Source organism: Myotis yumanensis, unplaced genomic scaffold (assembly GCF_028538775.1).
Source record: "Myotis yumanensis isolate MYYU_CA2020_CCGP unplaced genomic scaffold, mMyoYum1.0.hap1 SCAF_8, whole genome shotgun sequence".
Taxonomy (NCBI): domain Eukaryota; kingdom Metazoa; phylum Chordata; class Mammalia; order Chiroptera; family Vespertilionidae; genus Myotis; species Myotis yumanensis.
In genome coordinates, this window is record NW_027223759.1 from 14501127 (window position 1) to 14526963 (window position 25837).

Here is a 25837-nt window from a genome sequence, read left to right on the forward strand (position 1 = left end):
CCAAAAGAACCCTCTGGTTTAAACCACTGGAGGTTAGAAAATGGAGATGTTGAAACTTCTTTTGTCTTCTTCTTTCTTTGTAGTGGGGCGTAAGGGATTGAAGACCAACAAACGGGGAGCCCCACTTGCATGGACCGACTCACAGTTACGGTGCGGTGTAAGAGGAATGCAGCGGGGTTCCCGGAATAGACTGAAAACAGCCAGGGTAAGTATGAATGCAGAACTTCATACTTTATGTTGTCTATTCAACAATTCCCTTTCTCTGATGAATTAATAGGATAGTTTTTTCATTGTCTTCCCCACGAACACAGAACAAATGTGGAAAAATAGGTTTCTTTTGCTGCTGACAAGTACCAGTATATTAATATAAAGAGGTTGCAAATTTGGCAGGCAGAGGATCATATTCAGCCTGAAGAGTTTTAAAAAAAAATCTCTTAGTGTTTTAAAGAATGAGCCATTTTAATAATTGGGAGCCCAGTTGAGCGTTGACCTATGAACCAGGAGGTCATGGTTCGATTCCTGGTCTGGGCACATGCCTGGCTGTGGGCTCGATCCCCAGTGTGGGACGTGCAGGAGGCAGCTGATCAATGATTCTCTTTCATCATTTATGTTTCTATCTCTCTCTCCCTCTCCCTTCCTCTCTGAAATCAATCTATAATAATAAACGCGTAATATGGTAATTAGATCTGATGGCCGAACAGCAGAACGACCATTAGGACAACCTTTCGGACAACCATCCGGGACCACGCTATGACATCCACTGGCGCCAGGCCAGACAAGGCAGATGCAATGTGATTGGTCAGGGGCCAGGCCATCGCCCCATGTTCGCCCTGCAGAGGGAGGCCCAGGCCACCGACGGGTGGGCTGTGGTGGGTGGGCGGGGCCTCCCTCTGCAAAGTAAGCCTGGCTCCCGGGTGGCTGCTGGCGGCCAGAGGGAAGCCCAGGTCCCGGGTGCTAGAGGGAAGCTGGTGCTGGCAGCCTGGGGAAAGAAGGCCTACTCTTGCACGAATTTGGTGCACCAGGCCTCTAGTAAAAGTATATTTAAAAAAAAATAAAAATAATTGGGAGATTTCACTTAAAAATGAAGATTTGGGGTTTCCTTTGAAAAATCATTATATCTAGCAGAGTTAGGCCTAAACTCTAGCATGGTGATGATCCTGCCTGCGACAGGCAGCTTGCTCCCCCCGGAGCACGTGCCTCCTGTCGATGGCTGTCCCCGCCAGGCCCTTGTGTCTTGCATCTGCCTGCCTCCCACAGGTACCACACCTGTTGGCCTGCAAACAACCTGGCTTTTGGAACCAATGGTTAGTCTGACCCCTCCTCACTTCTCTAAAATGATGGGCTTCAAAGTGTTCAGCAGTTCGTGTACCAACAAGATAAAACCTGCCTTTATTTCTCTCTATTAGTGCAAATGTATATACATGCTGATTTTAATAAGAAAAAAAGAAAGAAAATTTAATTTGAAAATATTTGGAAATAGCTGCAGACTTTCAAATGAATCTATAGTTTGAATGACAATAACATAAAAATAACATCCAAGGGCAATGCATATCATACCTAAATGGAAATTACAGTGCCAAGGTGAATGAATTAGCAGTAACTAACATTTCGGAAATAAAAGACTGCAAGGAATATAATAATGTGTTTTGCTAAAAATAGAAGCTATTCACAATACTGGAGATAAAAACTTAAGTGGTTTTTAAAATATATATATATTTATTGATTTCAGAGAGGAAGGGAGAGGGAGAGATAGGAACATCAATGATGAGAGAGAATCATCAATCTGCTGCTTCCTGCACACCCCTACTGGGGACTGAGCCCACAACCTGGGCAGTGCCCTTGACTAGAATCGAACTGGGACGCTTCAGTCCACAGGCCTATGTTCTATCCACTGACCCAAACCGTCTAAGGCTGAAGTGGTTTTAAAGGTCACAGTATAATCTCATGATCAAAATAACAGTAGTTAACTCTAGGGAAGGGAAGAAGTGGGAAAAGCAAGTCTTTCACTTTGTATACAGTTGTCTTTTTGCATTTTTAAAAACAATGTATATCGTTTTGCATCAAGGTACAGAAAATGAACAGAAAAACCAGGTTTGCTGCTTTATAAAAGTGGATATTTTTTTCTTCTTTGTAATATAGAGGGTAGAAATTATGCTGGCTGTTTTTCTGTCAAGCAAGTTCGTTTTCCATCATTCTTTAACTTATTTTCCTCTCTATTACCTTTAGAAAGCCATAGATAGAGCTCTTTTTATTTTTATTTTCTCAAGGACCATTAACTTCGACAAACCCCAGCAAAGCGTACTCCTAATACCAACACATGATACACTTTCTAAGAAATAACCACTACCAAATCATATACCCAACCACCAGTAAATGCTTTCCAATGTGTCATAGGGTTATTTCTAAATTGTGGTGACAATACTTCAGTTCTACTTGGTTTTGTTTACATTACTCTTTCCTAAACAACCAAGGTCAATGACACATTTAAAGAGAGGCGCAAACTATAGTCCACTCAGGGGAAAACATCGGGATGTAGAACAGTTCTGGAAACCAGGTGAGTAACCGCTGCTTGAAGGAACTCAGGGTGAGAAGAGAAGGCCTTGGGGAGGACCTGACAGTCATCACCTAGAATCTAGAGGAGCAGACCGGGCATCTTGATCATAAAGCTTTCCCCATTTTATTTTATTTTTTAAATATATTTTATTGATTTTTACAGAGAGGAAGGGAGAGGAATAGAGAGTTAGAAACATCGATGAGAGAGAAACATCGATTAGCTGCCTCCTGCACACCTCTCACTGGGGATGTGCCTGCAACTAAGGTACATGCCCCCTTGACCAGAATCGAACCTGGGACCTTTCAGTCCGCAGGCCAACGCTCTATCCACTGAGCCAAACCGGTCAGGGCAAGCTTTCCCCATTTTAGATGATCTCCTTGAGGCAAAGGGTATGAGAATTTTGAAGGCTTTTGAAATATCTCACCAAACTTATTTAATAAGCTTAAAAAAATTAATTTGGGGGCCGATAGCTTTATAATATTTAGTCTTCCTATCGAAGAACCGGATCTATATCTCCATTTTATTACATTTTCATTTATTATAGTTCAATAAAAATGTGTTTTCTTTCCTTGTATATGCCACTCACACTTATTATATTTAGGTTATTTCCAAATTGAATTTTGTGTAATATTTTTTCTTATTAGCCATTGCTGGTATATTAGGATATATTGACATTTGTGTACACCTTATATCTGACTGTATTTTACTGTATTTTCAGGGATGCAAAGCATTTTTAGGGGATTCTTTTGGGTCTTCTGAAAGTAATGAACTGGTCCCTTCCTTTCTAATATTATACCTCTTATTTATGTTTCATGTCTTATTGCATCACTCAGTGCTCCTAACACAATATTAAGTAATAATGGTGTTAGAATCAAACTGGAAATTATGGAGTCTAGTGAGTGGTTCATTTTCTCCACCAGAAACATATATATTGTCATTCACCACATTTTATTGATTTCCTCTCTTTTTAAATTACAGCTTCAGTGAGATATAATTCACATACCATGTAATTCACCTATTTAAAGTCTACAATTAAATGGCATTTAGATTATTCACAGAGTTGTATGTATACTATCACCACCACCAATTTTTGAGCATCTCTTCAACTCTTCCAAAAAACCTTGTACCCATTAGTGATTACTCCCTTTCCCCTAAACTGCTCCCCAAACCCTAACCAAGCAATAGTCTAGTTTCTGTCACTATGGACTTACCTATTTTGGACATTTCATATAAATGGAATGATACAATATGTGGCTTTTCACTTAGCTTAACGTTTTCAAGGTTCAAGTTGATTCTCTTCTAAACACCTCTAGTGTAAGTCTCCTTTTTCCATCCTGCCCTACACTCTTATCTCTCCTGTCAATCTTCTAGTTTTATTTCCAGATGCCCATCTTTTTCCTTTGATCTGACCATAATATATATATATATACTAATCAGTTTTAGATACCACTTTCATCATGTATCATGTCTTCCCTCAAACCTTGGTGAATTCTTATTTTATCATTATTAAAAACTCTTCACTCATTCATTTCAGAGAATTATATTGAATTACTGTGTCCTATATTCTCCATATAAGAGGGAACTGGGCCAAACTGGAGCTTATATTTTGCCTGGTGTGCAGGTGGCCCATAGCTGGTTCCACACTACCTATCCAAATTCATTTTCTATTTCTTACGATGTACATTCTGTTGTGAGCAAATGTTTCCTCATGTAGAATATGCTTACTCTTGTTCTTGTGCCTTCACCCATGTCATTTCCTCTGTCTGAAGTTTCGCTTCTCTTCTTAACACTTTTTTTAACTTCACCTAGGCTTCATGGCTCTGATCTATTCTGGCTTGATCTGGAAAGCCATCTTTGGCAACTTCACTGTTTGGATCTCTTGTGCTTCACATAAATTTCTTTTACATCATGCACACCATGTAAGGTAATATAAAACTTGATGCTGTTTTGTACTCTTTACTAATGCTTAACATGTGATTGTTTTGCTTATCCAACTGTTGATTGAATATATCGAAATGGTGATCCTAACTATAAAATGGTGATTTTACTTAAAAAAAAATGTAAATTTTATATGGAGCAACCTAAGATAATGTAAATTGCTTGGAGGCAAGACTGAGTCTCATACTTGTCTTAAATATCCTATTTCTGCCAGGCACCTAAGTTCTTATTGATTGACCAAGGATGCTTTCTTGTCTTTTTCCTTGGCTGCAGTGGTTATATCTTAGGGCTGTTTTTGTGTCACAAATATTTTCAATCATTCTGCTGGGTGATTTAGGGAGGAGCATAAAGAGTGCATGGCCCTGGTGGAAGCTCAGCTATTCAGGGACTCCTTTGGCTTCTTTTCATTTGATTAATTGCTCTTCCTATTTGTCAGCTTAAGTTCATGGCCATGTTCCAAAGGGCTAAAGCTGCTGAAAGATTTCCTTCCAGAAAGTGAGGTAATAGTCTATGTTTTAGAATTTACAAACATATCTTTAATATTTCAGAAAGGAAAAGTTTATACTTATAATTGTCCAGGGATAAAGATATATTTAGAAGGTTTAAATCTTATCTTTGACTACAACTACTAGCAGCACTGGGAACAGGATCCAACTATTCTGGCTTCTCGTCTAGAGGTTTCATCACAACAAAGCAGTAGGTTCCAAATGTGACATCTCCAAGGGTTCTTTTAAAAAATCAAATATATTAATACAAATTTTAAAAAAGAAAAATCAGATATATCTTTACTTTGGATAATTGTTTAAAAACAAAATCAAGTGATCTGCCTCCCATCACCTGCTCCTGCCCCCGAGTCTTACAACTTCTAATCCCATTTCCTAGCCATCTTGGTGGGGGCTTAGGGTTAGGGCCATATTCCACAAACACCAGGAAGATGGCAGCCTTAAAGAAGAACAAAGCCCAAGGAGCTCCTACCCTTAGTTTCTAATGAGAATGAAAAGTAGAAAAGAACTATTAGAATGTCAATGGACCTGGGAAATGACTATGGGTTGGGCGAGGTCAAATGGCCAACATGAGAACAAGTACACAGCCTGAGGGAAGTCAGATTTGAGAACTCTGTAGGTCATCCCTAAACTGGAGTGCATCCCTAGAGTGACAATAGTCCTCAGTGAGGCCCAGCATGGGGAACAGTCCCACAGCAAAAAGAAAACAGATTCCAAAAAAAATTGAGACTAGTGTAAGGAGCCTCTGGGGCAACTTCAAGCATACCAACATTCACATCATGTGGATCCAGTAGGAAAAGAAAGAGCACAAGAAATTGAAGACCTATTTGAAAAATTAATGACAGAAAACTTTCTTAACTTGGTGAAGGAAATAGACATACAAGTTCAAGATGCACAGAGATTCCCAAACAAGATAAACCCAAAGAGGCCACACCAGGACACATCATAATTAAAATGCAAAAGGTTAAAAACAAAGAGATAATCTTAAAAGCACCAAGAGAAAAGCAGTTAGTTACTTATAAGGGAGCTCCATAAGATTGTCAGTTGATTTCTGAACAGAAACTTTTCAGGCCAGAAGAGATTGGCAAAAAATATTTAAGGTAATGAAAAGCAAGGACCTACACCAAGATTACTCTACCCAACAAAGCTATCATTTAGAATAGAAGGACTGATAAAGAGCTTCCCAGACAGGAAAAAGCTAAAGGAGTTCATCACCACCAAACCAGTATTACATGAAATGTTAAAGGGTCTTCTTTAAGATGTAGAACAAACAAACAAAAGATAAAAATATGAACAATAAAAGGGCAATAGATACATATCTATCAACAATTGAATCTAAAAAACAAAATAGCCCTGGCTGGCGTGGCTCAGTTGGTTGGAGCATCATCCCATAACCCAAAAGGTTGGGGGTTCAATCCCTAGTCACGGCATATGCAGTTGATGTTATTCATATCAATGCTTCATTCTCCTCCTCTCTCTCTGCCTCTTTCTTTCTTTCTCTCAAATCAATAAAAACATATATATTCTCCAGTGAGGACTAATATAATAATAATAAAATAAAAATAAAGTAAATGAATAAGCAGAACAGAAATAGACTCACAGGAACAGAGAACATTTTGATGGTTGCCACATGGGAGGGGGTTTTGGGGGGATGGGAGTAAAAGGTGAAGGGATTAAGAAGTACAAATTAGTTGTTACAGAATAGTCATGGGGATGTACAGTAGTGCATAGGGAATATCCTATATAATAAAGAGCTAATATGCTAATTAGACCAGATAGCAGAATGACCTTCCTGAACAACCTTCTGGAACAACCAGTGGGTAGGGGGTGGGGGGCGGGGCCATGAGGCAACCGGGGCCACAAGGGCTGAGGCAGCCAGGGCTGTGAAGGCCTACTCTTGCACAAATTTCGTGCATCGGGCTTCTTGTAGTCAATAATATGTTAATATGTATGGTGTTAGATGGGTATGAGATTTATCAGTATAATTGCTTAGTAAGTTATGTAATGTCTAATCATTGAGATGTACACCTGAAACTAATATAATAATGCATGTCAACTGTAATTCAAAAATAATGAAAATTATTTTTTAAAAAGTCATAAGACCATTAACCAGGTGGTCATTTGGATATGTCATAAGTGATTGCAAAATAGGCCTCTGGATGAGGTTTAGTTATCCCTCTATTATTTTTCCCCAAAGTGCCTGCCTACGTGAGCAAAATCATGACAAAGTAGTTAGCAGAACGCTTCCTCCACTTCCTCCATTTCCTCAACCCCCTGCACTCAACCTCCTTCACCTTCTCCATATACCGAGTTGCCCTATCTTCTTGAGAAAAGGCAGATGTCTGAAACAGGGCAAAAGATTTGTGTCTGTTTTCCATTCAGCTGAATTTCTTGTACTAAGGAAGGTACTGGTCTGGTTTTATTTACTTGGAGAGCATGCATATATGAGTATGTCAGAGGTACTTCAGTGACTGGGTATTCAAAGAACACACACTTCCATTTGAAACTTAAAATGATGTGTCTTCTTATTGCAAGTAGGATAAGGACAAACTGCAGCATCACACTGATACCTTCTTCTTCTTCTTCCTGATTTTGCTATTTTTCACCTTTGTGGTCTCTCTCCAAATTCTGTTCACGCTATCATTTCAGGTACTTCTCCAGGAACCATCAAATATTACTTTCCATGCTCCAGCTAGCTGACAGACACACCAAATATGCTTCCCATGGAAGCTGCCTGGTTGAATTTCCAGTTCAGGGATACACACATTCATTCTCTCCCTCCCCCTCTTCTATTCTGGTCAAGATGGTCAGCATTGGAATTTGAGGCCTATGGCTTTCTTGCAGACTAAGACAACAGACTTTATTTGATTTGCTTTCTTGCAGACCAATCAAAAATTACAATTAAGTTAAAAAATAACCTAGTGCTGCCTTCTCCAAACCACAGTTTCAGAAACAGCTGCTTATTACTCATGTGTGGCACCAGGAAATTGCAGTGTCATGTTCAAGGTCTGCAGCCAATAGAGATCTGTGGGATTGGGAAATGGGCACAAATGATTCTTTTATGTCTGTTACCTTCACTCCCTTGGCACCACCACAGAATTCAAAATCTACAGGGGGAGAGAGAGCACTAGTAACTTGGACAAGAAAAAGACCAAGGAAAAGCTCTTTCTCATTGCATTCCTGTATGCATTGGCTAATTCCTTCCCCCTGATTTGTCACTTACCTTCCATGCGAATGCGAGCATTCCTCGGCCATTGTGCAGCATTTAGAATCTGGACGACTATTGGGAAGACTTTGATGAAGAGGCTGCTTGCACTTGACAAATGGCCCCTCCTCTAAAAGTCCAACCAAAAGACCCCATTCACAGAGCACAAAGCCACCTGCCACTCACGAGTAACAAGCTAGCTGATGACATGGAAGAATCAAAATGTTCACACATTGTAAAATGATTTCCAATATAATTCAGTTTGCATTTGCTTGGCCAGAGGCCTGTGGAAGTTGGCCCTCGCTATTTTCCCTGCTTGTCATTTCTCCGCACCGACGGGTGGGCACAGTGAAATCTAGGGAGGTAGGCCGTGCAAGTTCATGGAGAGTTAAGGAAAAACAGCCCGTGGATTCTGCTCAAGTTTGAAAACCCTAACACACAGTGAGGATATTCTGAGTTCTCATTCAATTATAAATGGTACTCATCGTAATCATAAGTCCTTGAAATTGGAAAAGAAAAAGCATAGGGGATTTTCCTATTTCAAAAAGTTTTGCTAAAACCTCATTTTCCCATAATTAACCTTTGAGCTCCTTATCGTGGCTCAATGCTGGGATGTTTGTATATAAACAGAAAACTGTCTTCTCTAATTAGCTGCTCCCCACCCCTCTTTACCCATCATGGAGCTGCTCTAACACTGCTGGGCTTCTGGCTAAGCAAGCACTTCACTGAGGGTGGATTATGATGTCACCAATTAGCTCTTATCTGATCCTTTCCCAAAGGTGACAATTTCTACTTAGACTTAGGAAACTATGTGATAATTGAATTTTGAGTTGATGTAATTGGGTAGATTTGTGAGTGGTCATCAAATTACATTTTGCCTCCTGCTGGAAACTAAGTCTTAGGGAATGCAAGATAAAAGAATTTCAATTTTCTTCAGTTGTTGAGTGGCAAAGATGAACCCAAGAACATAAATTTCTTCTTTATTTTTTAACTCTTCATCCAAGGATGTTTATTGATTTTAGAGAGGGAGGAAAGGGGGAGAGAGAGAGAGAGAGAGAGAGAGAGAGAGAGAGAAAACATGTATTGGTTGCCTCCTGTACTCCCCTGACCAGGGATCAAACCTGTAACCTAGGTATGTGCCCCGACCAGGAATTAAATCCGCAACCTTTTGGTATACGGAATGACACCCCAACCAACTGAGCCACCTGGCCAGCGTGAACATAAATTTTTTACTCATAAGAATATATGGGATGGGGCTACTTCATATAGTTTTTCTGTACTACAGAAAGTGCCTCAAGGGGTGTGGCCTTGTCAAGGCACAGCCTCATGGAACTTCTGTGGAAGCATTTGCAGAGAGTGAAGTAGAGTTACGTGATCCACATGTGCTGAGCTCCCATACAGACCACATAGTCTGACATATGTACATATGGATTATTTGGGAAGGAAATGATTAAATTATTTTACATTGAGACAGTTCCAGAAAATTCTCATGGTACGGTCAACAGAATTTTACTTCTGTGTTGAATTCATTGGTCATATACCTGAAGTAAATCTGATTTAGGTCTCTATTCATTTTGGTCCTAGTTATGACATTATTGACTCATCAAACAGTACACAAGGAAAGGCCCTGAGTGATCTTTTAAATTCAGCGTCCTTACGTAATAGGTGTATGAGAAATCGGAGGCCCAGAGGGGTCCTGTGAGCTGCCTAAGATCACCCAGTGGATCAGTGACAGACCCTGACTCCCCTCTTAAGCAGCCTTCACTGCTACAGGGAAAGGACTTTCCGAGGGCAACTGGGGTCAGACGCAGCTCTAGGGTGTTGGCCTGAGAATCCTGACCCACCGTATAGAAATGGAAGATTTCTAAAACGGGCTCAGTCCCTAACTGGAAGCAAGATGTGCAGTCTAGATAGATCCAGGTCACACCCATAGTTTTGATCTGAACTGGATCTGCCTTTGGCTTATAGCAGCGGTTCTCAACCTGTGGGTCATGACCCCTTTGGGGGTCGAAGGACCCTTTCACAGGGGTCGCCTAAGACCATCGGAAAACACATATATAATTACATACTGTTTTTGTGATTCATCACTATGCTTTAATTATGTTCAATTTGTAACAATGAAAATACATCCTGCATATCAGATATTTACATGACGATTCATAACAGTAGCAACATTACAGTTATGAAGTAGCAATGAAAATAATTTTATGGTTGGGGGTCACCACAACATGAGGAACTGTATTAAAGGGTCTCGGCATTAGGAAGGTTGAGAACCACTGACTTATAGGAAGATTTACTGTCCAACCTGTTTACTTCTAGTACAGAAATTCTCTTAAATGGGCACATCTTATGTAAATTCCTGAATATGAAGTATGATTTTGAAGAGCATTGGTCAAACAACTGGGAAATCTATAAAGTAACACAAAACTGTGACAAAAATGGACTTAATATCAACATAAACGCTATTCTATTGACCAAAACTAGAGAAATGATTTTATTAAATGGAGAAGCAACTACAACTTGAAAAAAATAAGGCAAAACCAACAACTGCCTGTATGCATGTATGTGGGAGAAATGGAAGAAATGTGGCTTTTCAGAGAAGACCTGAGCAGAGGCCAATGTAAGACACATTAACTGAAAAACAACAAAGACCCCCCGGTTTAAAAGGGACAGAGAAATAGAGGAAAATAAAAGCAACATTCCCTGGTCATGTCAGATGACCCATTAGGAGTTAGGAGAGGCAGAAAACAAAGAAGGGAAGGAGAAGGAGGGAAAAGATGGAAGAAAAAAAAAAGGTTAAGAAAAAGAAGGGGAAGGCAAGTCAGAAGCTGACAAAGAGGAAAAAGCCAGGATGCAGCTGACTGAGACCTGAAATGGTCATTAGAAACCTAGGCTTCTGTTCCTAGGTATGTCCCCTGAAAGCTGTGTAAGTCGCTTCACTTCTCCAGGCCTCAGTTTCCTCATCTATGAAATCAAGTGATTGTACCAGGTCATTCAAAACTAGATGACCAGTAAGGATCCCTCTCTGTTAGAAAAGTCTACGATTTTGTGATTAACGAACAGGGGAAACATCAAAAGAAGCTTGTTGAATAGCCCCAGGAATGTAGAAAGGGAATATCTGGGGAGACAGATAAAAGGTGAGTTTAGCCAGACTAATTAGAAGATACCCAAGGACATTTTCAAAAGGAGTGAAATAATGTCACCAGTTTGCTGAGTGCCATTCAAAGAGGACTTAATGCTTTTTAGGAATTGTCCCCTCACAGGTGTGCAACCAGACACCGGTTTTCCTGAAGAAGCTGGAAATCCCTTCCTTTCATTAGTGCATTTAATTAGTTATCATGTTTAGATAGCACTTAGGGATGAAAAGTACAATGTAAGTGCTCAACATTATTATTACTTAATCACTTTTATGAGACTAGCAATGCCAAAGATTAAATGGGAAGACAAAATAAGTTCCTGTCTAGAATGCTGTGATCTAATAAATAGCTGGGTCGCTGATGTGAGAAAAAGCAAATCCTGCATATAAAGTGAGAGAGGCGCTTATTAGCTTGCATGCCATTGTGTTAAGGTTGTCGGTAATTTGTATTCTTTGCCTCCAGGTATCAACAAGCAGTAAACCACCACTTACACACAGCACTGATTATGATTTCACACATCTTGTTTTTCAAGAATATCATCTGCAGTGTTTGTGGCGTCTATATGCTGGGCAGCTGTATATCTAGGATATGGACTGAAATACACGTGGGAATTTAGTATACAATAAAAGTGGGGGAAATAAGTTATTTAATAAATGATGGTGGGGCAGCTGGTTCGCCATGGGGGGGGGGGGAGAAAGCTGAATCTCCAACTCATTCCATAAAAAATGTAATTCCAGATAAATCAAAGATTTAAATATAAAAAGAAAACCATTTACAAAGTATTTTAAAACAATAAAAAAGTATTAGAGAAAAATGTCAGAGAAATATTTACATGGGAGTAAATATTTACTCCCATGTAAATATTTTATAATCCTAGAAACCATAAAAGAGTGATGAATGTGAATATATAAAATTTAAAAGTTAGTACAATACAAAATACTACTTGCAAAGTCATGTGACAGGAAACTGGGGAAAATATTTCCTATTTATGTGAAAAAGTGCTAATTTCCTTAATATAGAAAGATTAATAAGAAAAAGATCAATGATATAATTTCAAGACAGGTTAATGAAATTAACAGGCAATTCACAAAAGCTACAAATGGCCAATAACATAGAAAAAAGATGCTCAATCTTACTTACAATGGGAAAAAATACAAATTAGAGTAACCGTGTGAGGTTATATTTTATATTTTAGATTGGCTAAGATTAAAAATATCGTCAGTATGGAAAGTTAATGTGGGTGCAAGGAAACAGGCATTCCCAAGACACTCAATGAAAGTAGAAATTGGTCCTCCCTTTTTAGAAGGCAAGTGGCAATAGAATCAACCCGCAGAGCAGGCATACCCTTTGACCCGGCATTCTCATGTTAATGATTTTACACTACAGATACATTACACACGTGCACAGGAAATGGCCGAGGGTGTTCACTGCAAGACTGGTTCTAATAGAGAAAACTGCACAGGTTAAACATTAAGGGAACTCTCAACCCTGCAGCTGATAAAAGCAAGGGGGTAAGCCTTTATGTGTACTGAACACGCTCATGGACCCACATGTCCACCGTATACTGTCCACTGGAAAAGGCAAGAGCAGAAAGACAGGATAGTTTGATCCTATATGCAAAGGGAAAGAAAGTAAAAAAAACAAAACCCCACACTTAGAAATGTGTGGAAGAAGACAGCAAGCTGGGTAGAGTTAACAGGAGCTACCTCTGCAAAGTGGAATGTGGGAGAGAGAAGGGGAGGTTTAAAAACAGACTTCTGTAATAAACTGGATAAGAAATTAAGACAAACAATTTTATTTACAATTGCATAAAAAAATAAAAATTCCCAGGAATAAATTTAACCCAAGGAGGTGAAAGACCTGTACACTGAAAACTATGACATTGCTGGAAAAAAATGGAAGACTACGCAAATAAATGGAAAAGATATTCCATGATCATAGACTGGAAGAATTAATATTGTTAAGTGTCCATAGTACTGCAAAGCAATCTATATATTTAATGTTATCCCTATCAAAATAGCAAAACAAACAAAACCCAACAACAACAACAAACAAAAACAATCCAATTAAAAAGTGGGAAGCAGATCTAAATACATTTTTTCCCCCAAAAAGACATACAGATGGCCAACAGCTACATAAAAAGGTGTTCAATGTCACCAGTCACCAGGGAAATGCAAATCAAAACCACAATGAGATATCACCTTGCACCTGTTGCAATGGCTATTGTAGAAAAGATAAATAAGTGTAGGTGAGGATGTGGAGAAAAGGGAACTCTTGTGCACTGTTGGTAGGAGTGTAAATTGGGAAAGGCACTCTGAAAACAGTATGAAGTTTCCTCAAAAAATCAAAAATAGAACTACCATATGATCCAGCAATTCCACTTCTGGATATTTATCTGAAGAAAAGGAAAACACTAACTCAAAAATGGTTTAGCATCCCCATGTTCACTGTAGCATTATTTACAATAGCCAAGATATGGAAACAACCTAATGTCCATGCTGGACAATGGATGAAGACAATGCGGTATATTATACAGTGGAATATTATTCAGCCATAAAAAGAAGAAAACCTTGCCATTTGCTACAACATATGCAGATCTTGAGGGCATGATGCTAAGTGGAATAAATCAGACTGAGGAAGACAAATACTGTATGATCTCACTTCTATGTGGAATTTAAACACACACACACACACACACACACAACCAAGCTCACAGATACAGAGAACAGATTGGTGGTTGCCAGAAGCGTCCGGGGGTGGGAGTGGGGGGTTGAAATGAGTGAAGCTGGTCAAAAGATATAAACTTCTGGCTATAAAATAGATAAGTCATAGGGATGTAATATACCGCATGTTGGCTACAGTTAATATTGTATTGCATATTTAAACGTTGCTAAGGGATCTTAAAAGTTCTCACCAAAAGAGAAAAATTATTGTGTGGTGATGGATGTTAAGTAGACATGTGGTGATCATTTTGCAATATATAAAAATACGGAACCAGCTTTTCCCTGTGGGAGCCACGGGCTTGAGAGGAGTGTGGCCTTCTCTCCACACCATGGTGAGTGCTCATCCACTGATACCAGTGTGCTCCGTAAAGGGGAGTCATCTGGGAAAACGTCACTGTGCCTGCTGTGTTCAAGGATCCATTCAACCAGTTACGGGGAACTTTGTTCACACAACTTGCGTAAAAACACCAGGCAGCTCTATGCTGTCAGTGAACTGGCAGGTCATCAAACCAGTGCTGAGTCTGGGGGTGCTGGCAGAGCTGCGCCTTGAGTTCCCAGAGTTCAAGGAGGTGGGACTCACCGTTCTGGCCAGGTGCCTTTGGAAATATGAGTCTTGAGGGGGGAGGGGCGTGTTTGCACTAACCAACATCTGGCGCCATTGGCACTGTCGAGTGAACACAACACAACATCAGTGTGCCATCGGCTTTGCCCTGGCTGCCTTGGCCTTCCCAATGTTGGTCATGTCTAAAGGACATGGTATTGAGGAAGTTCCTGAACTTCCTTGGGTGGCAGAAGATAACATTGAAGGCCACTAGAAGACCAAGGAGGCTGTTTTGCTTCTCAAGAAACGTTTAAGGCCTGGAATGATAGCAAAAAGGTCTATGCCTCGCAGTGAATGAGAGCTGGTAAGGGGAAAATGAGAAACTGTCGCCGTATCCAGCACAGGAACCTTGCATCATCTATAATGAGGACAACGGTATCATCAAAGCCTTCAGAAACATCCCTGGAATTACTCTGCTTAATGGAAGCAAACTGAACATTTTGAAACTTGCTCCTGGTGGGCAGGTGGACTAAAAGTGCTTTCCGAAAGTTAGATGATCCGTATGGCCGTGCGGAGTAACTACACTTTCCCATGCACTCGATGCTCAGTTCAGACCTGAGCAGAATCTTGAAAAGCCCAGAGATCCAAAGAGCCCCCCAGCACCACGCAAGAAGATTCACGGCAGAGACCTGAAGAAGAATCCCCTGAAAAACCTGAAAATCATGTTGAAGCTGAACCCCTATGAAAAGACCATGCACGGAATCACCATTCTCTCCAGGCCAAGAACCACAAGCTCCAGGTGGATAAGGCGGCAGTAGCAGAGCTAGAAGCTAAATCAGGTGAGAAGGGGGTTCCAGCAAGAAGCCTGTGGCCGGGAAGGAAGGAGGCTGTTGGCGTTACGAAGCAGAAGCCTTGGTGGGGAAAAAGGCTGCAGCTACCAAGAACCCAGCAGCCGAGAAGCCTGCCGTGGGGAAAAACCCACCACGGAAGAAAAGACATCTGTGGCGTAAACTTAAATGTTTTATTCCCTAAAGGTCAAATCACTTTGGACAGCCAATTTTATTTTTTAAAATACATTTTTATTGATTTCAGAGAGGAAGGGAGAGGGAGAGAGAGTTAGAAACATCAATGAAGAGAGAGAATCATTGATTGGCTGCCTCCTGCACGCCCCCTCCTGGGGATCGAGCCAGCAACCTGAGCATGTGCCCTTGACTGGAATCAAACCCGGGACCCTTCAGTCCGCAGGCCCACGCTCTATCCACTAAGCCAAACCAGCTAGGGCTGGACAGCAAATTTTAAATAAAGACCTGATCAAAGGTAGTGAGAAACATGAAAAAAAAAAACTGAATCATTATGTTGTACACCTGCAATTAATACAATGTTGTATGTCAATTATACCTCAATTAAATCTATCATTCATGGGAATTCAAAGATGACACTTCTTAAAATGAAAACAGGATAGAGTAAGAGTGGAGTGGGAAGAAACATCTGGGTGGTAACAGCGGGAGAACACGGTGATTGTGTGGATAATGTCTATGGTAGAGTTAAACTCTATTTTGCGGTTTGACTGCAAACAGCTGTGAAGGCTCACACCTGCCTCTCCTTGCCCCACACCTGAGCAGGCTGCTAGGAAGCCAAGTGTTCCCCCTTCAGCACCTCAAGATCAAACCACCCGTCTCCTGTCTACCTATGGGAATCCTTACCCAGAACTCCCACCTCAGCCACATAAAAGCTCACGCAAGGCTGCTTTCTTCTCTCCGGCATTTGGGACCTGCGCAAAGCTCTCAGCTCCACCCCAGCGACCTCAATTATGTAAGTCATAAACCTTTTTGTACCTTCAAAAAATTCTGTGCTTTTTGGATACTTAAATAAGGAATACAAATTGCCACTTTTATAATGTTTAAATTCTTTAAAAAACCAGTGACGGCTCTATAAAGAATGGCTTTAGAAATATATACATGTAATTTGCATATGCATATGTAAGCATTGTAAAAATGTAGAAAAGCCTTCATGTTTTTGGTTTTATATGACTTGTGCTTTCACTCGCCCACAACATGTTTATTTTCACAAAAGTTCTTTGGAAGTCGCCTATCAGTGAACATATCGCGCCTGCATCAGACTCAATGCTTGTATCCAAGGAGACCTGTGTGTCTAATCAGAATGTTTCCTGACTTATGGGTTTTTTAGGTTTTGGAAGGTAACATTGCCCCAATTAGAATGACTTATAAGATATGCAGAGTGTCAACAGCCGTATCTAATGCCAGGCAATTTAAGGTGGTTTTTGTTTACATAATTATCACCGAATTCTAGACATTTAATCTTATCTCTTTAAATACCTAACTGGGAGTTAGTAAGTAAGCAATCAGCTAGAATGCACGTTTCATTTTTCTATGAATCTCACCTAAACGTTTTCAATGCCCCCTCCCAGCTCTGCTGGGCCGGGCCTTTCTCCTTCCTGCCTGTCAGGAGTGACTTACCCGCCCGCCCGCTCCATCCCCGCAGGCACATTACTTCATCTCCTTCACCTGGCTGGTCTGGAAATTCCAACAGTTTTAGATTGTGTTTTATAGTCAACAGGAGGAGAAACAGCATTGGTATCAGATTTTAAAAAGTCCCTTCCCCATCTGTTCAAAGGTCTCGACCACTTCACGTCACCCCAGGCACTGGGCAGAGGAAGGATGTTACTCAACCTGAATGTTTTTAACCACTCAGTGTGGTGTCACTCCAAAGGAAAGTCTATGAACTGACTGACCTGCCTTAGACTTGGCCTTAAGAAAGACATGGAAACGGTGGTTTTACAACAGGACATTCAAATGTAATGAAAGAGAAACGAGTTCTGAATAGTACGTCCACCTGTGAGTGACATGTCAGAGGCTTGGTAAAATCTAAATGGAAAAGTGCTCTAAGAAAGGAAGCCCAGGAAGCGGCCCGCTTCCAGGGGGCTGAGGACAGAGGGTCTGTGATCTGGCCCAGCGTCTAACGTCCTTCTCTATGCCACCCCGATAGTCGGCCTTCCTCCCTCTGGCATTTCTGTACGCCAGGCCAGAAGAGACTCATCAACATTCATTTGCGACTGCTGGGAGCTCTCGTAAAGGGAAAGCTTTCAAACAGGACAGAACTTTGTGTGAGTGTAGAGGTTTCAGTTGTCTTTGGGCACCATGTCCTTCAGCAGCATGGGTAACTGAAGAGAATTAGTCCCTCACAATCGTGTGTGTGTGTGTGTGTGTGTGTGTGTAGAGAGAGAGAAAGAGAGAGAGCGCGCTCTCAGCTAACTGAAACTCCAAGCAGTTGTAGAGTAGCTTATGAAAACTGGAAGAGGTTTCATTGGTCTCTTTTATTATATTTCCTTAAATTGAGGTATAAGTGCACAGATCTCAAGTACACATCTCAGTGAATTTTAAACATGTATGTGAAACGACTATTGTCCCATCTGTGCTCTTGGCCTCCAGCTCCAACCGCTCCAACCTGTGCTCTACGCTACCACCAGGGGATCTTAGAAAATACAGATTTGACCAAACAGTAAGAATAATGGCATCAGCTGTTACACCTCCCCCACAGCAGTGACTGACTGTTTAATATGTGCCAGTTGCTGCTCTGAGCTCTTTAATGCCTTATCTCCTTTAAGATAAAACAAGTCATGCACTTAGCACATTACCAGCCATACAGTGAGCATTAAGTAGTAACTATTACTATTATTTATGCACAGGAGCCCAAAGAGGTCAGTATTTTTATCATTACCAATTTATAGGTGAAAAACTGAGTCTTAGAAGGCTTGAGTCCTTTGCCCACGGTTGCTCTGCTTAAACGTGCAGAGGAGGGAGCTGGACTCCCGAGCCCAGGGCTAACCACTAGGCTTCAGTGCCATCTTAGAGCTGGCATTTCTTTAATGAAACCCCTGAAGCCTCTTCAGCTGCTATAGGATCAGGTCTCACCTCCTTCGTGTGCCCTGCCCCACCAGGTCTTCCCACAGCCTGTCTTCCCACACTTGCTTCCAGTTTCTATCTACCATCTGTTCATCTGCTCTGGGGATGACTGTCTACTCATTCTTCCCTGGAAAAGTTTTGATCTTAGTAAATATCATTCACCGCTATCATCACGCATGAGTTCTGAAAGCTTTCCGTATTTATTTCTAATTCTTACTGCAGCTACCCACAATAAGTAGTACATAGTCATTTTACAGCTAAATAAACAGAGACACAGAAAGATGAAGGGTCTGGCTTCATGGTGAGAGAGCCAATATCCCTCACAGCTGGAGTGTGAACCCAGGACACCTGATTCCAGGGCTCGGTCCTTCCCATGCCACCACCCCTTTCACTCCTGCTTCAAATGCCACTTACTTTCAAAGGCATTTGGTACTTGACCACCAGCTAGGCCCCTCTTGCTCTGTGCCTTCCACAGGTATAAACAGGTCACCAATTAAGGAGGAATGGCTCTTGCTTCATTTCCATCCTAGGCCTTTCCAAGTGCAGGCAACTTTTGCATCAAAAAAAAACTGAAACAGAGTATTTCTGGAATATTCCTACTGCAGGCCCTAGAAGCAAACATTTAAATTGCAACTTTGTCCAAGCAAAATGGCACATCTTTGGCCAGATGGGGTTATGGTCTGATGGCATGAAGGCAGAGGGCAAAAGGAGAAGTTGCTGCCAGTTAAACACCACATACGCTTTAGCAGAACCTCTAGGGGACGTGGGATTCACGAGCTCCTGGGACACTGTAATTCCTGAAGGATGAGCCAGCGGCTCTCCAAACATGAAGACAATGGAGGATGACTCTGTGGGCAGCCAGAAAGGCCATGCTGGGAAATTTTTGAACTGATCTTGAAAAGCATTTTGTTATTGGAATAGCTAACATTCTTGTTGATGATGTAGAAAAAAAGAAAACCACCCAAGCATCCGAACATTTGGTATATGTTCAGCTTCTGTATCTCAGGAGTGAATATTAGTGTGCAATCTGTAAAGTCGCACAACTCGACAGGAAGTGGCTGGCCCTGCGATGGCCTCCCGACAAGCTCTGGCAGCTCTGGCTGTGATGACCCAATCATACTTGCATTTAAGATGGTTAAATGCCTTTTTGCATATATTTATTCTCCATATGTATATTTTCAAGCTCTAAGCTACCTAAAGAGTCTCATTGTTGAGGGAAAAAGTACAGGTATCCAATTTGGAACAGCATAATTATGGAAATAATTTAAAAGGTAAATTGGGCTGACAGGGTGATTCCAAAGTCGACCTGGAGGAATAAAAGAGCAGGCCCAAGCCAGACAATGGTGTAAAACAGTATGTGGCTGTATTTGGGCTTCCAGACATGAAAATACATCATAATATTTAAGTAATTGGAACTGGCATGATTGGGATTGAGGAAGTAGAAATGACTGGTCAGAAGCAGACTCCAGGACACACATGTAATTAGATTATGATGAATCTGAAATCAAAAGTCAACACAGAAAGCACGGATCATTAAAAAGTGAAGCAGCAATGACTGCTTAACAGTTTGGTGGGGGAATCAAGCTACAACTTCACAAAGTAAAATAAATCCCAGAAATGTGTTAGTAAATGTATAAATAAACTTTTAAAATATACAAGGAAATGAAAAATATCATTTATCTAACCTGAACATGGGGAAGGCTATGCAAGTTTTAAAGCTACAGAAAAAAACACACAAGGAAAAAGTGAACAGATCTGAACACATACACGTTGTAAAATTCTGTTTATCAAAAAAAAATCACATAAAATCTAAGGGCAAACAATAAAACTAGGGAAAATATCACACACAAAGTGTTGATACTATATAAAGAATTCATATAAATTTACTGAAAAGATAGTTTGCCCTCAAATGGACAAAAGACAGATCAAACAATTCATTAAAAAAATAGCCCTAGCTGGTTTTGCTTAGTGGATAGAGCAGGGGTGGGCAAACTTTTTGACTCGAGGGCCACAATGGGTTCTTAAACTGGACCGGAGGGCCGGAACAAAAGCATGGATGGAGTGTTTGTGTGAACTAATATAAATTCAAAGTAAACATCATTACATAAGAGGGTACGGTCTTTTTTTTTTTTTTAGTTTTATTCATTTCAAACGGGCCGGATCCGGTCCGTGGGCCTTAGTTTGCCCACGGTTGGGATAGAGCATCAGCCCATGGACTGAAGGGTTGCAGGTTGCAGGCTCGATCCTCAGCCCTTATCAGGGTGCAGGTGGGAGGCAACCAATCAATGTGTTTCTCTCACATGGATGTTTTTCTCTCTATCTCTCCCTCTCCCTTCCACTCTCTTTAAAAATCAATGGAAAAATATCCTTGGATGAAAGTTAAAAAAAAAAAGTAGTAGTAAAACATAAAAAATATTTAGACGATAAGTAATAAAATAATCAAACAATGAGAAATTTTTTTGTCTCTAAAATGACCAAAACTATGTGTGTGTTTTAAATGACGATTGCTAATGGTTCAGTGATATAAGTGTTTATACTGTTGGTGGGTATAACAATAGTAAATTGTATCCAGAGCTTTTAAAAAATTCAAATCCTCTGACTATAGTAGTACTTCTTCTGAATATATCTTAATCAGAAGCTTGAGTTTGTACAGGATGTATATTATCATGCTATTTATAATACAAAATCGAAAACCCCTAAATGTTCAACCAAAAGGAGAATGTATTGAACTATAGCCGATGTGATCTTATACAGGAATTCAAAATAGCGAGTGCTTCTGAAAATTATTTAATATGTTTAAAAAAGATAAAAACTTACATACTGTGAAGAATGAGCCACGTTTTATATCTAGACATGCCCAGAAAAGAACTAGCCGATGGGTCCCTACCTACATGTTCACTGCGGTGGTGGAGTAATAATACTGACAGCAGCAGTGGCCAGCACTAGCTGGGTATGTCATCTGATTCGATCCTCTCATCATCCATAAGGATCTCACTACCCTGGCTTTATAGATGAGGACGCTGGGAAGTGGAACGCAGACTCGGGTCTGCCAAGGGCTGGGATCTGAACCTCTCTGCCATGCTGCCTGATGACTATTTTCTCTACTTCCCCAATTCTCTGTAATGAGTATGCATTTACAATCTGGAGAAACTTTCTAAAAAGCGATTTGGGGCCAAGAGGGCCTGTGACTCTTCCCCTTGACAGTGGGTGGCTCTTCCATCTTCTTTCCCTTTCTCCTCCTCTCTCCAGTATAAACCATGGAGTCACTGGGCCTGGCCTGGGGAGGGAGGGAGGGAGGCCTCTGTGCAGGGCGGCGCCGTCCGATGTCCGAAGGCCGGTTTGGTCTGGCTTTTCTTTCCTCTGCCTCCCTCTTTTCCTTCCCTCCCGCCGACCCCTAGGCTTTCTAGAACCCCTGGGAATAAGCCTGGTTCAAGGTTCTGGTTTAACAAAACAAAACGGGGCATCCTGGGGTTAACTCTGGGCTGGCCTTTCACAGTTCTATGATTAAATAGCATTTTTCAGTGGTTCTGCCTTTAAACTCAAACCCTTTTAAAGAGAAATTTAAGGAGAGCAAAACATAGGAAACAGTGCCAAATGCCAATAACATATTTTAGTCGTTTGGGGAATGGGCAGCTTTAGAAACCGCAAATTCCCACTTATGCAAGGGCGACTTGAGCTTTTTTCTTTATTGCTTAGTGACAGAAGCCTGGCTTCAGACCATGGTCAGAGTTGTTCTCTCTTGTTTTCTTTCTCTCTCTGAAAACAGTTATAAGAGGTCTCAGTTATCACAATGAGAGTTGGCTAATCAAGTAACAGAAATCATCTTCTACTGATGATGTGGTTAGTTCAGGCTAAAAGGCAGCTCCAAGTCCGTGTCTTGGTACCTGTTATACCTGCTCAGCAAGCTCACTCAGGTGTATTGAATCATGCACTACACCTGGGAGGCTCCCCATGTGACTTCACCAGTTGGCAAGCCTTTGGTACCATGTGCTCAGCTGGGTGTTCTGGGTCCTTGCTTGCAAAGAAAGTGACTGAAAGGGGAAGATAAGATGTGTGTGCTGTTTTGTGACTGTGTTTTCCAAAACCATGGCTGACACAATAGAAAATGGAAAGAATCCCAGAGAGCTCTTTTCTGTAGCCTTAGATCTATTCTATCGGGGATTAGAAACCCAAATAACAGAGTCCAGAGTCTTCTCAGCCCCCACCATCAGAGCTAGATTAAGGTGTGGCCGAGCAGTCCCAGGGCATGAACTAACACACTGTACTACATCATAACCAAATAAATTGCAAATAAGGTGCCGGTGAGCTCAGGTTCCCACAGGAACTCCTGATATTACCAGCAAATGAACTAGTCCCACCTGAAGATAAGTAGATAGCAGTGAAAATTTAAAAAACCCAACTGGCCCAGCTGGTGTGGCTCAGTGGTTGAGCATCAATCCATGAACCAGGAGGTCACAGTTCGATTCCCAGTCAGGGCACATGCCCAGGTTCTGGGCTCTAGCCCCAGTATGGGGCATCTAGGAGGCAGCTGCACAATGATTTTCTCTCATCGTTGATGTTTCTCTCTCGCGCTCCCTCTCCTTTCCTCTCTCTGAAATCAATAAAAACATTTTAAACACAAAACCCCCAACTTAGCTATATATCGGGCACTAGCATTTTGGTGGTAAGCACATGTAAGTTGTATAGAACAACTGTCGGCCATGGGAATAGTCCTGAAAGGAAGCAGCTGACAGTCATCTGAGTAAGCAATCAACTAACATGGGTGAAAGAGAGTAATTTTATTACATAAAGGTTAAAGTGGTCTGATTTGGTAAAAATTGCAAACAAAAAACCTAGAGAAAATAAAGATGTATAAATGTATTTTTATTTCTAGATAATTAGATTCCCTTCCCCTATCTACTAAGTATATTACAAACTATTTTAGTACATATTTGAAAATATGTTTAAAGAATATCAGTGAGTAGGATGCCAACCAATTAGCCTGCCTGGTGTCCACATACTCTATCTGGCCCTGCCTCTTGCAAGTACTCTATGTCATGGCTACTCCCAAGAAAAAAAAGATGACAATCTAATAGGCCTGCTCCAGGTCCTCTTATACTGAGTCATGATAGACTTAGAGTCAGACCAGAAACAAGGCATTGGCATCTGCTATTGTAAGAGGCCATTGGGTAGAAGAAGATGAGAACTTTTACAAAGGAAAGCCATGTAGGAGACATGGCTACTTGCCTTAGCCACCTACTTACACTTGCTAAGATATGTTTATTTCATTTTCACTTCCAATATGGAAAGCTCAGAGCACAATTTAGAAATACTTAAATAGTCACTTTGGATAGAGTGTCAGCCCACAAACTGAAGGGTTCCGGGTTCAATTCTGGTCAAGGGCATGTACCTCAGTTGCAGGCTTGATCCCTGGCCCTGCTTGGGGCCCGTGCAGGAGGCAACCAATCGATGTGTCTCTCTCACATCGATGTTTCTCTTTCTGTCTCTCCTCCCTTCCACTCTCTCTCAAAATCAATGGGAAAATATCCTCAGGTGAGGATTAACAACAAAAAAGATATAAGGCTACTCTGTCTTAGAGTTAGTAAAATAAAAGCTCCACGCAAACCAGTAATATCCACTGAGTCTTACAGAGTGACCCAGGTACTTGGGATTATCTCGGCCTGAGAGCTAACTAGTTCTTACTTTCTTGCATTGAGCAGTGACTATGGTAATGATTTTGTTGCTTTGGGTTTGCTGGCTTTGAACTTGCTAGATCTTCCATAGCTAACTCAGAACATCCTGAAAAACAACCTTAAAACCTGCTGGAGTCTTTGAACTTTGCTCCTTGTTTGTGCTTTGGCCCTACAGTTAACCCTTCCTACTCTAGCCTCCTTGGTATTGGGTACCTTAGGCCTCCTGCTCTCCCTTTTATACATCTTTCTACATCTCCCATGGCCTCTTTCCAGACCAGCTCTGGAACCTTATGTAAAACAATGTTAGTCAAAGCAATGAAGGACAGAAAAGGTGACCTTCTAGAGTCTTTTAAAATATGTCCAAGATTTTTAATTTCTCTATTCTCCAGAGTCTCAGTAACAATAGCAGCAACATTAAAGGGGGGGGGGGGGGAGTGACTATTTAAGTATTTCTAAATTGTGCTCTGAGCTTTTCATACTGAAGTGAAAATGAAATAAACGTATCCTAGCAAATGTAAGTAGGTAAGTAAGGATTGGCTGCAATAACTAGGTATTTCAGATACTTCATCTTTCAAAAATTATTTCATTAATAATTAGTATTGCAGTCTTGATAGGAAAACTCACACTTAAGAGAATAGACATAAGAGAATTTCACAAGCAGGAGCTCTTTAATAATTTCCCTGAAGAAAATGTTTGAATGCACTTTAGAAAGATTGGTGTGGTTCCATATTGCACTTCCTGAAGCACTCAAGACTGCTAGGCAACTGAGAGGCCTCATACCATAAATATGGTACCCAAACTTTATGTTTTCTGGGTCACTACAACTTTTAAAAAGTTTACAATTTTTAACTTTGCCAAATAAGGACACTAAGAACAAAATCTATCATCTATCACCATCATTTCACAAGAAAGGAGGAAATTTTAACACCAAAAAAAAAAAAAGAAAAAGAAACAGTATGCTTTCAGGGAAAAAAATATTTTAAACTGAATATGTGTGGTGCTATTGAAAATTCACCGCATTATATTATTTTCCTCCATTTGTATGACCTGGTGAAAACTCCATCCCAGATGAGCCCTTAACCCACAAGGGAAGTTGGGAAGATCTGTGATAAGAGAACAAGGGACCTTATTGTTCGCTAAAACCACTGCTTGAAAGTGAATTTCAAAACAGAAGAATGAGGACAGTGTTTCCCAAGCTTCAGTCATGTGAAAACACCCTCACAAATGTCACCGGTGTTATTATTTACTTAATTGCAGTAGCGTCATTTGTTTACTTAAGTTAATTTAAAAGTGAAAGTCTCGTATGAATACCGTAAGTGGAAAGCCAGTCTCTCTTGCCATAATATCAAGATAACACAACTGTGGGAAGGCCTGAGCTGGCAGCCAACGCTCTTTGGAAAGGAAGATTAGCAGGTGCTCGGAGTTCAAGTCATACCAGCCCCAGGATGAACTTCCTGTTTGATTTCACCTGAAGGACAGAAAGAGGACTAAAGAGAATAACTTTCTCATTATGGGATTAAATGTTATTTAATGCCATGACCATGTGCAGCCTCAGAGCATCTCCTGTACAAACTCATAGCATTTTGGTAGCCACTTATGAGCCCAGAGGTGTCCTCGAATAGTAATTAACACATTTCGTAC

The 25837-nt window shown here is 40.8% G+C and overlaps 1 protein-coding gene and 1 pseudogene across 4 annotated transcripts in view; one reads left to right on the forward strand and one right to left on the reverse strand.

The window, feature by feature from the left end:
• Positions 1–25837, reverse strand: part of PLEKHM3 (pleckstrin homology domain containing M3) — a 171241-nt gene that overhangs the window by 29406 nt on the left and 115998 nt on the right. The window lies entirely within an intron of this gene.
• LOC139015411 (large ribosomal subunit protein uL4-like) lies at positions 1146–15611 on the forward strand (annotated as a pseudogene).